This window comes from Canis aureus, chromosome 15, assembly GCF_053574225.1.
Source record: "Canis aureus isolate CA01 chromosome 15, VMU_Caureus_v.1.0, whole genome shotgun sequence".
Classification (NCBI taxonomy): Eukaryota; Metazoa; Chordata; class Mammalia; order Carnivora; family Canidae; genus Canis; species Canis aureus.
In genome coordinates, this window is record NC_135625.1 from 36,148,770 (window position 1) to 36,158,308 (window position 9,539).

Consider the following 9,539-nt stretch of genomic DNA (forward strand, 5'->3'; position numbering starts at 1 on the left):
TTAACAGCCTAGGAGATTCTGGAACAGAACCCTGGAATATTCATTTTAACAAGTGTTTCAGGTGATTCTGGTTCAGCCTGTATTTGTTTTTAAGAGTCCTTAAGTGACAGTTTTAATTTTTTTTTTTTTTTTTGTATACTTGACGAGGACACTTCCTGGACTGATAGATACACTACTAAAGACATATGTAAGAAATCCCCAGGCTTTCTCTCCACTTGAAAGAACATTTCAGAATGCAAATAAGCCAGAACGATGTGGGAGGAAGAGCCCTGCATCTGCTTTAATTATTTGTTCTAAATAAATCATTTGTAAATTTTACTCTTTTATCTCTCATTACTAATAAATAGCTTCCAGTATGTTCCACAATTGACAGCAACACACCACTGTGTCACAGACATACAAATTACCTGGAGGAATGTGTGGACTCCATATACTTCTGACAATGCTTGACAAATATAATTTCTTTAAAGCATTTTAAAAATAGATAATGAGTGAAGACTGAACTCTCTGACAGATACCTAGAATGTAGCTGTTCTACATTGACAATTAAATCTAAACAACATGTTTTAAGAGCAGCAAAGTGTAAGATTTTTATGTTGTGAGAACTGAGGGACCTGATGAGGATGTGTGCCAGGAGAGAGGGCTTTCTACTTTCTCTTACTATGTCCAGTGTTCTGCTTAGAATGTGTTTTCAATTTTCATACATAAAATAGGCGTAACCAAAGTTACACCTCAACCAAAAAAATTGCAGTATCTGCAAGTCATCCCAAGAACGCTTAGATTTGAGGAATGTTGTTCACTGATATCCCTTATAAGGCAAATTATAGTACCAGTCATGCCTGATGTAGGTTGCTCTAGAATATTGCTTCTCAAGGTATAATCTCCAGATTAAAAGCATCAATATCTGTTAGGAACTTGTTACAAATACAAATTCTCCAGCCCCTTCTAAGAGCTACTGAATCAGAAGCTCTGGGGGATAGAGTTGAGCAGTCTCTGTTTTAATAGGCTCTCTGGGTGATTCTGACGCATGCTAAGGTTTGGATACCACTGCTCTCCAGCATACTAAAAGTTAGGGGGCTGGGAACATGCACCTAAAATAATAACTTTAGTTTTGGAAAATTGGTTTTATGTTACTGGCAACAGAGAGGCCTCATTTGATTATACATGCATTAACTCTAATTACACTAAATGTTGTTTCAAATTGTGCTCATTTTTATATGTTTGTTCTTTTTTAAAAGTTGCAAATTGGTGACTTTCAGGAAGACCTATATTTTGAGGGGTCAGTGTAGCACTTTAAAAAACAGATTTCAACACTTAACTTTGAAAACGCCCTGTCCAATTCCTTACAGGTTTTTGCACCCTGTTTTGTTTTGTTTTGTTTCTGCCTTATTTGGAGATATGTGTCCCTATATGGGCCCCAATACCTTCTGTTCTAGTGCTTCAAGTCCAAAGGAGATTAATTTAAATGTTACTATGTGTTCAGCCTCACCTCCTGCTGTGCTTTGTTATACTCCCTTATTCCAGTGATTGTTCTTTTACTTTACCAAATGCATCTTGTGCTCCCCTGCACCTTTTTGGTCTTTGCTTATTATTTCTCCTCTTCTAGAATATACTTCTCCTTCCTCTTCCACATTCTTCAGGGGACAGCTGAAATCCCATTTCTACCTTGAAGTCTTTTCTTACAAACCAAGCTCAACATAATCTCTATGGCCTTTTATTTTATTTTATTTTTTTGTACTATCTATTGCCAGGAAATGCCATTTGTGTAATTATATCTATCCAGGGAGAGTTTTAAGCTCCCTCAAATGCAGAGGTTATATCTTCCATTTGAATACGCAGAGTTCAATTAAGTGTCTTGTACACAACTGGTACCTCATAAGTTTTTTGATTAATTTTCTTATTGACACAATCTATTGAATAGATTTAAAACTTGAGTGCCTATCAGGTACCAATTGCCTTTTAAAGAAGCTTCATTCTTCTACATTTTTCTGCCCAGTAGAATCAGTTCTGTTCTTGTTCAGAAATGAGCTTGGCTGAAGGAGTAGAGTCCTCCCCAGAGTGAACAACTGGGTTATATAACAGAAGAGATGGGGGGATTTCTTGAGCAGAAATGTAAATATATATGTCCTGGCGGGGAAGGACAGAGCCACCTATGAGGGGATTGGCCAGAACGTTGGCACAGAATGGGAACTATGCTTACGGTAGTCCCAAGCTAATCCAACCAAAGGAAGGATGAACTCAGTGTGGGTTACCATCTGGAGCACCCGTGAGCTGGCTTATTGAAGTCTGCTGTGCCTTCTAAGATTTAAAAAATGAAGTTTTAATCTGACCTATGGGATGATGTTGGTCTGTTTGTCTTTATTTTACTCTTACAATTAGCACACATATATTCAGACCATACCATGTGTAAGAATGTTCCCAAGCTAGTGGGGTAGATAGTGCACAAAATATTCCTGTCCTATGAAACTTGTAGTCTAGTTTATTTGTGTATTCATGCAAATATCAACCCCATAAGCATTTCTTCTCTTTGTAATAATCTGACCAACTGGACTGCTACTATGCTACACACACCTCTTACTAGAAAGATTTCCAGCAGTGGCTACTATTCTCATTTTCTGGTGAGTAATGATATATGCGTTTGGGTAGGCAATGACATGCATCTTTACCTGGGTGGCCAACATGAAATACTCTCTTTCTGTCTATAACTGACCCAATTGTAATAAAACACATGATTTCATTACTCAATACTTCAATGGATTGTTTAGCTGCTCGTAATACATATACTGACTATAGGGGAATATGTACGGCTCTGTATACATGAAAATATCTTCTATTTGACAATGCTTTGTCTTTGATATAGTGCTTTCTTTTATGTATATATGCGTATATAATACAGGGTACATGCTATTATTTCCACTACACAGTTAAGAAAATACTCAGAAACTGAGTGCCTTGCTGTCCTGTGATCCTCAAGGCCATTCTCTTTCAGTTTCACATATTACCTCTGACCCTACTTAGCTAAACTGGTTGTCCTGAGCTCACCATTAGAGGGTGCTAGCAAGCATGCCAAACTTTGGTTCCTAAAGCTCAAACACCATTTTATGAAATTAAAGAGTTTGTTCTTTGATTCCCTGGAATGATTGATTGAAAAGTCATAAATCAGACCCATTTTTCTATTTGACAGCAACATTACAATAAAACTTAGGAAATGTGTGAACTTTGTCAGTAACTATCCTACAGAAAGTCAATGGAAATCCCAAGATATCTTTAATTTTTTCACTGTAGAAAAGGTCATCTGATTAAAATGAGCCTTTGATGATAACTTAGTTGTTGTGGGGAAGGCAGAAAAGCAGTGATTTATAGAGTTCACAAAGAATGCTCTGGGAAGTGTTAAGCATCCCAACAGGCAGAAATCAGCCACCCTGGAACCTCCAGCACAAGGGATTATGAAACTCATTTTCACACGTTTGTAACCTAATTAGGTCTTCAGAGATTGTCTCCTGAGGCCAAAGACTAACAATATGCCAACCCCCAGTGCTGCTTTATTCACATTTTAAAAAAGGGCTTTCAGTCCTTCAGGAATCATAGTTTCATTAAAGCAAGCAAATTCCAGGGAAAACCAATCAGAGTGTAAAGAATTTACATCCTTCCTTTTATAAATGATTCTCTCAGCTCTCTCTTTTTTAATCTTCCTAAAAGTTGGTTGGTTTTTTAATCTTCTTTAAACTGTCACTTCTCTTCCTTTCTCCCATTTTGCCCAAGCACAGTCATTTTGATGTATTTGCAGCAGCCAGGAACCCATTGCTGAAGACGTATGTTCTAAATATTTTCATCGGATTCCATGTAGCTACATAACGTGTAGAGACATTTTTCAGTGGTGCTGGGTACCGTATCAGGGATTCAAAAGTACCCCTTGAGGCACAAAATCCTCTGTGTTAAACCTAAAATAGTAATGTTCATTTCAATCATCTAGATTATAGCTGTAGAAATGTCCTACGGGTTAGATTTTTATCACCAATGACACTTCCATATCCACACTTCCTTGAGGTTTAAGCCGCCTTAATGTGTGTTTCTTTAGCAAGCACCCGGTCTAACTCACCTGCTGTTTCATGAAATAGAGCAAAAATGCAGCTTGATGAAACTTAATAGCTGATCCTTGTTTAGATATAATCTTCTCAATCAAGTTATTCTAGCCTGCACACCTGGTTTATGCTGTAACTGCTTCTCTGGAGTAGAAGGCAGCATATGAATTATATGGCAGCACCAGGGACGGCTGAAGAAACCATGGCCTGGAGTGGGCTGGTTCCTGATGGATATGAAGTGCCATGTGATGGAGAAGGGTGATGGCTAAACCCCTTGCCATAGCACCCCAGCCTCAAAATGGCTTAAGTCGGCTGATTGCCCTAAGGACTCCTCAGAAATAAGACAAAACAGAGCTCCAGCCAACTAGATTTGAAAATGAAAATGTGCGGTAGTTGTAAACAATTACCACCAGAATCAAACACTGTGCAAATTATATATTTGTATGTATGTTTCCCCTTTAATGGCACTGGTTCATTGTCAAGTGAAATCTGTCCAAGTGAGAATCCTGTAGGACTGAACTTTTTAAAATGACTGAATAATTCTTATGATCGTTGTAGTGAACTCTAACTCTAAACCTTTTCTTTTTCTTGCATCTTCATATATTAAATAGAGTTTTATGAGACTTTTTTATCTTTAATATATCAATTATTTTACAGTCACACTTAATAAAAACCTGGTACTTTCTACAAGGCATGGCTGGAGGCTGATAAATTGATACCTTTGTAAAATATAAATGAAGGGTCACCTGTGGTTCAGATGACATATAAAATAGGGGACACAAAAAGTTTATTCTGTTAGAGTGGACCTCGGGGCTACCTCTATATCATTCTGGTATTTCTCTTTGACCGTTGATTCTCACAGATGTTTTAGGCATGAATAGCATCCACTGGTCAAAAGCAACTTGTTTATCAAAACACCCATGTAGTTGAGTTTCATGAAATGTGTACTGTTTTCTCATCAAAACCATGGTCTTGTCATGAAAACCTTCATAAATCATACTCCAAGAACAGCTCCTTAACTGCCTACTGTTTTCTTTTCAAATACCTGTAGTTAATCTTCCTGACAGTTCTGACAGTCGTGTGCCTGCAGCTTTGAATTCCACATGTTGTAAGTAGCTTAAAACTTCAAGCCAAAGGAAAAAGAATATATATCCATGCTAGGGACTCTAGATTCTCCTGTGCTGTGTTGTCATAGGCAGGCAGAGCTCAAAGAGGAGGTTCTTCTAAGGGTTTAGAATTTTTTCTTTATCCAGGGAGGATATTGCACTAATAATTTTCGTTACTGATGACAATAGCATCTGCTGTATTTTTAGGGTCAGAGAGTTTTACATGCATCTATTGTGACACTTAAAATAGTTATATAAGGTGAATATTATTATCTAAGGAATAACAGATGATGGACCTGATATCCAAGATGTAACACCCTTGAGATATAGCTCGGGAGGGGAAGACCTGGGAGTCAATCCTAGTAGTTATTAAAAGTCTGTCTTACTTCCATTTTGCCACACTGAACTTCATTCAATTTATCCTTTATAACTTAGAAGGAAGTATAGCTCTATATTTCCTCTCATTATTTGAAGGAGTCTCTCAGCATTGCAGTGCCTGTCAGGAACTTTCCAGAAACATTCTGCTACAGGCCACAGTTGACAATCGGCTTCCTCACAAAGTTAACTGTGACCTGTCTATAATTTCTGTTCTGACTCTTCCTCCAAGCATATTGTTGAAAGTGTTCTGAGCTCTATGTGGTAGGTGGAATTTGTTCTTCAAATCCAGGGCTTGGGATGAGCCCATCAGCTTCTTTCTGTGTCCTCACTGACCTGTGACCAGATAGATACATAAAAGGAGGAGAGAGAGAGAGAGAGAGTCTGAGCCTCCACTTTCAGCCACAGTGGGCAGACCCTTGAGGGGCACCAAAGGCTGGGTTCACAACCTGAGTTCCTCCTAGCTGTGCCAATGCAGAGGAAGTTATACTTGAACTCACATTTGTAATATAGGGTATTAGAGTTTGAAGGAAATATGGTACTCTCCTATTCTTTGCTTGACTGGGAAGCCCCCTTCCCCATGAAACATCCAAGCTTTCCAAGAAGGTTGGTAAAACAGGGCTGTCATGGGGTGAAGCTAGACATGCCAAGAGGCTTTCATGTAGGGCATGTGGGATGTTAGAACTAGAAGAGACCTCATGAATTTATAACTTGCTCATTTGATAAGGGAATTGAACCCCAGAAAAACTGACAAAATATTCAGCTAAAGTCCTCCAAGGCCCTGTTGAGCCTGGACCAACCTTGCTCATACTCTCCCTCACTGACTCTGCTTCAAGCTCACTGTATTTCCTGAATATACCTCCTATGTTCCTGGCTGCCCCTAACATGTCTCTCCCCCATCCCCCCAGAACTTGCTGGCCCCAGTTCATGAATCAAATGCTCTTCCTTTGAGATTCCATCTTAGGCCAACTTCTAAAATAGCATCCTCATCCTTCTATGGGCCTGAACAATAAGAGCAATAGAAGCAACTTTTGTTATAATATTTAGTGTCTGTGTCCTCTGTTCCTGAAATCATTTCAGTCATAAAGGTGAAATGGGTGTCTTGTTATAACAAGCTATCCTTTAGAAATCCCTTAAAAAGGAATAGGGCTGGTTGCTGGGAGAACCAACCACAATAAGAGGGTTATGACTTTCAGTCCCAACCCCTGATTCTCAGGGAGAGGAGGGGGCTGGAGGTTGAATCAATCACCAGTGGCCAATGGTTTAATCAATCATTTCTATGTAATGAAGCCTCCATAAAAACCCAAAAGGATGGGGTTCAGAGAGCTTCCAGGCTGGCAAACCAGAATGCATCTATGCGCCATAGAGTTAAGCACCAATCTCCACAGGGACAGAAGGCCTTTTTTGGGAATCTTGTCCTGTGTATCTTTTTGGCTGGCTGTTGATTTGTATCCTTTAATATTATTCCTAATAAACCTATAATCTAGGGAGTAAATTAGTTTTCTGAGTTCTGTGAGCTTCTCTAGGAAATTAATCACACCTCTGATTTATAGCCAGGGGGACAAAGCGCAGGTTACAAACTGGACTTAAAGCTGGCATCCAGAGTAGAGGACAGTCTTGTGGGACTGAGCTCTCATCCTGTGGAATCTGATTCTATCTCTGGGTAGAAATTGAGCAGGATGGTAGGACACATAGTTAGTGTCCCAGAATTGCCTGCTGCATGGAGGGAAACTCTCTCCATGTTGGAACTGGTGTCAGAACTGTAGTCTCCTTATCATGGTTTCATCTTCTTTAGAGTACTTGGTCCACTTCTCACTTTATACAGGTTTTTGCTTCTCTGTCTGTGTGTCTTTTCCATGGCCATTGTTTACTTTAATACTGTGTCTCTAGCAACTGTGCTAGCCAAAGAATAATTATGAAAGAGTAGTGAACAAGTGAATGCCTATGTTTCACATTTTGCTCTGTTTTGCTCATTTTGTTCTACCTAAAGTAAACTCAGAGAACTATACTTTTCCCATACTTCTCCTCCTCCAGAAGTCTTCGTTGACTCCCACCTATTTTAATTTGGCTTAGTGTCCCTGACCCTGTGTTTCCACATCACCTCCTGTCTTTAGCAGTTAGCAAAATATGTTGGTTACCCCTAGCATACATCTTGACTTGGATTTCCTTGAGAGCAATCCTTGAGACAAAAGTGTTTCCAGGGATCAGGAATAGGGAGTTAGGGAGAGCAGAGAGGGAAAAAGGAAAAATCAAATATAAGAATGTGATTTGAAGGTTGCTGCTGTGGATAGTGGGGGGCCTGATTCCTTGGGACTTCTTAAGAAGTCTATTGAATGTCTCCTAGAATTGTTCCCTATTTATGCACCAGCTTCTGTCTTCTGACTATTGAGAGGTGTCTTCCTGGTTGGTAACTGACACACTTTTCAATGTCACATGGACAAGGAAGTGCCAGCTCCTGATGGCACTCACTTTCAGAACAGGACACATGCTTGAGGGGAGAAGCTGTCAGTGTGAAGTGAATCAGGAATTGGCACCCCCCCTGGAACTCTTCACCAGACATGGCTAAATCAGAAGTGAGGCCATGAGCAGGTAAACAGGGTTCCCATAGATGTTTGGTCTGCCACACCTTATTCATCTTCTTGTCTAGAACCCAGCAGCAGAGCAAACAGTGGAACTTCAATTAATAGCTATGGAATTGACTTATTTGAAAGCAGAAAATGAGATAAATATGGGCTCTAGACACAGGCTTGGCTTTAAATCTAAGGTCTGTCCCCAAACATTGCAAAAATTCTATATGTCCTTAGGCCTTAGTTCTTGTCTCTGAAAAATGGCATAATATTAGTTATTACCTTAAATGAGAAAATCAGTGGAGCATTTACAGTGCTTGGCAAATAGGATGAGCTAAATAAATGTTAACTACATTAAAGATCGTAGTAATAACCATGTTGGCTCATTCTACTTGACAAGCAGGGTGAATGCTGTGGTTATCCACATGGCAATGGGGTGGCCTTGGCTCTCCAACACCTGGTGCAATACTTTTTCTACCACTCCATGTTTCCTCTAACACAACTAATGCAATGTTGCCCTGGTTCTTCGAGTGTTAAAGTGAGCTCATCTCTTCCCAAGTTCTTCTGCGTAGAAAAGGAAGGAAAAATAAAATAAGACCAAATCAGAGAGGGAGACAAACCATAAGAGACTCTTAACTCTAGGAAAAAAACCTGAGGGTTGCTGGAGGAGAGGACAGTGGGGAGATGGGGTAACTGGGTGATGGGCATTCAGGAGGGCATGTGATGGAATGAGCACCGAATGTTGTATACAACTGATGAATCGCTAAATTCTACTCCTGAAACTAACAATACACTATATGTTAACTAAATTAAACTCAAATAAAAAATTTTTCAAAAAAGAAGAGAGTAGTGAACAAGTGACCTCTTCCCATGAAGAGGTCAGGCAGGACATTCCTGGTAGAGGTGGTGAACTGAGCATAATGCTTATTTCCTGTCTTTCCTCAGAGCCCCTCGAAATGTATTGGTCTCTGAAATGGTATAAATCCATAGTAACAAAGAAAATGAGCAGAAGCTCATCAATAGAAAAGAGGTTGCAACACATTTGCAATTATAGGTCAAAGAGTCATGAGTTTTTAAACACTTCTTAATGTGTGTTTCAAGAGAAATGCTGGCACACAATAAACAGGTATTTGTACAATGAATGCTCGAATGAATGAAAAGAGCAATCTCAACATATTATTTAGATACATTCAGGTAAGCACCAGGAACTGGAGAAAAAGCAAAAACATAAAAATGGTTCTCTCTGGGGAGCAGGACTCTGAATGGGGAAAAGTAGTGGCAGTGGATTATTGATTTTCATTAGGTTAACTTTCATTATTATTTTACTTTTCAAACAGTATTTATATGCTGCTTTGAACAAAACAACAAAAATAATGGTAAAAAAATTCAAAAGTTTGAGCAGTGACAAA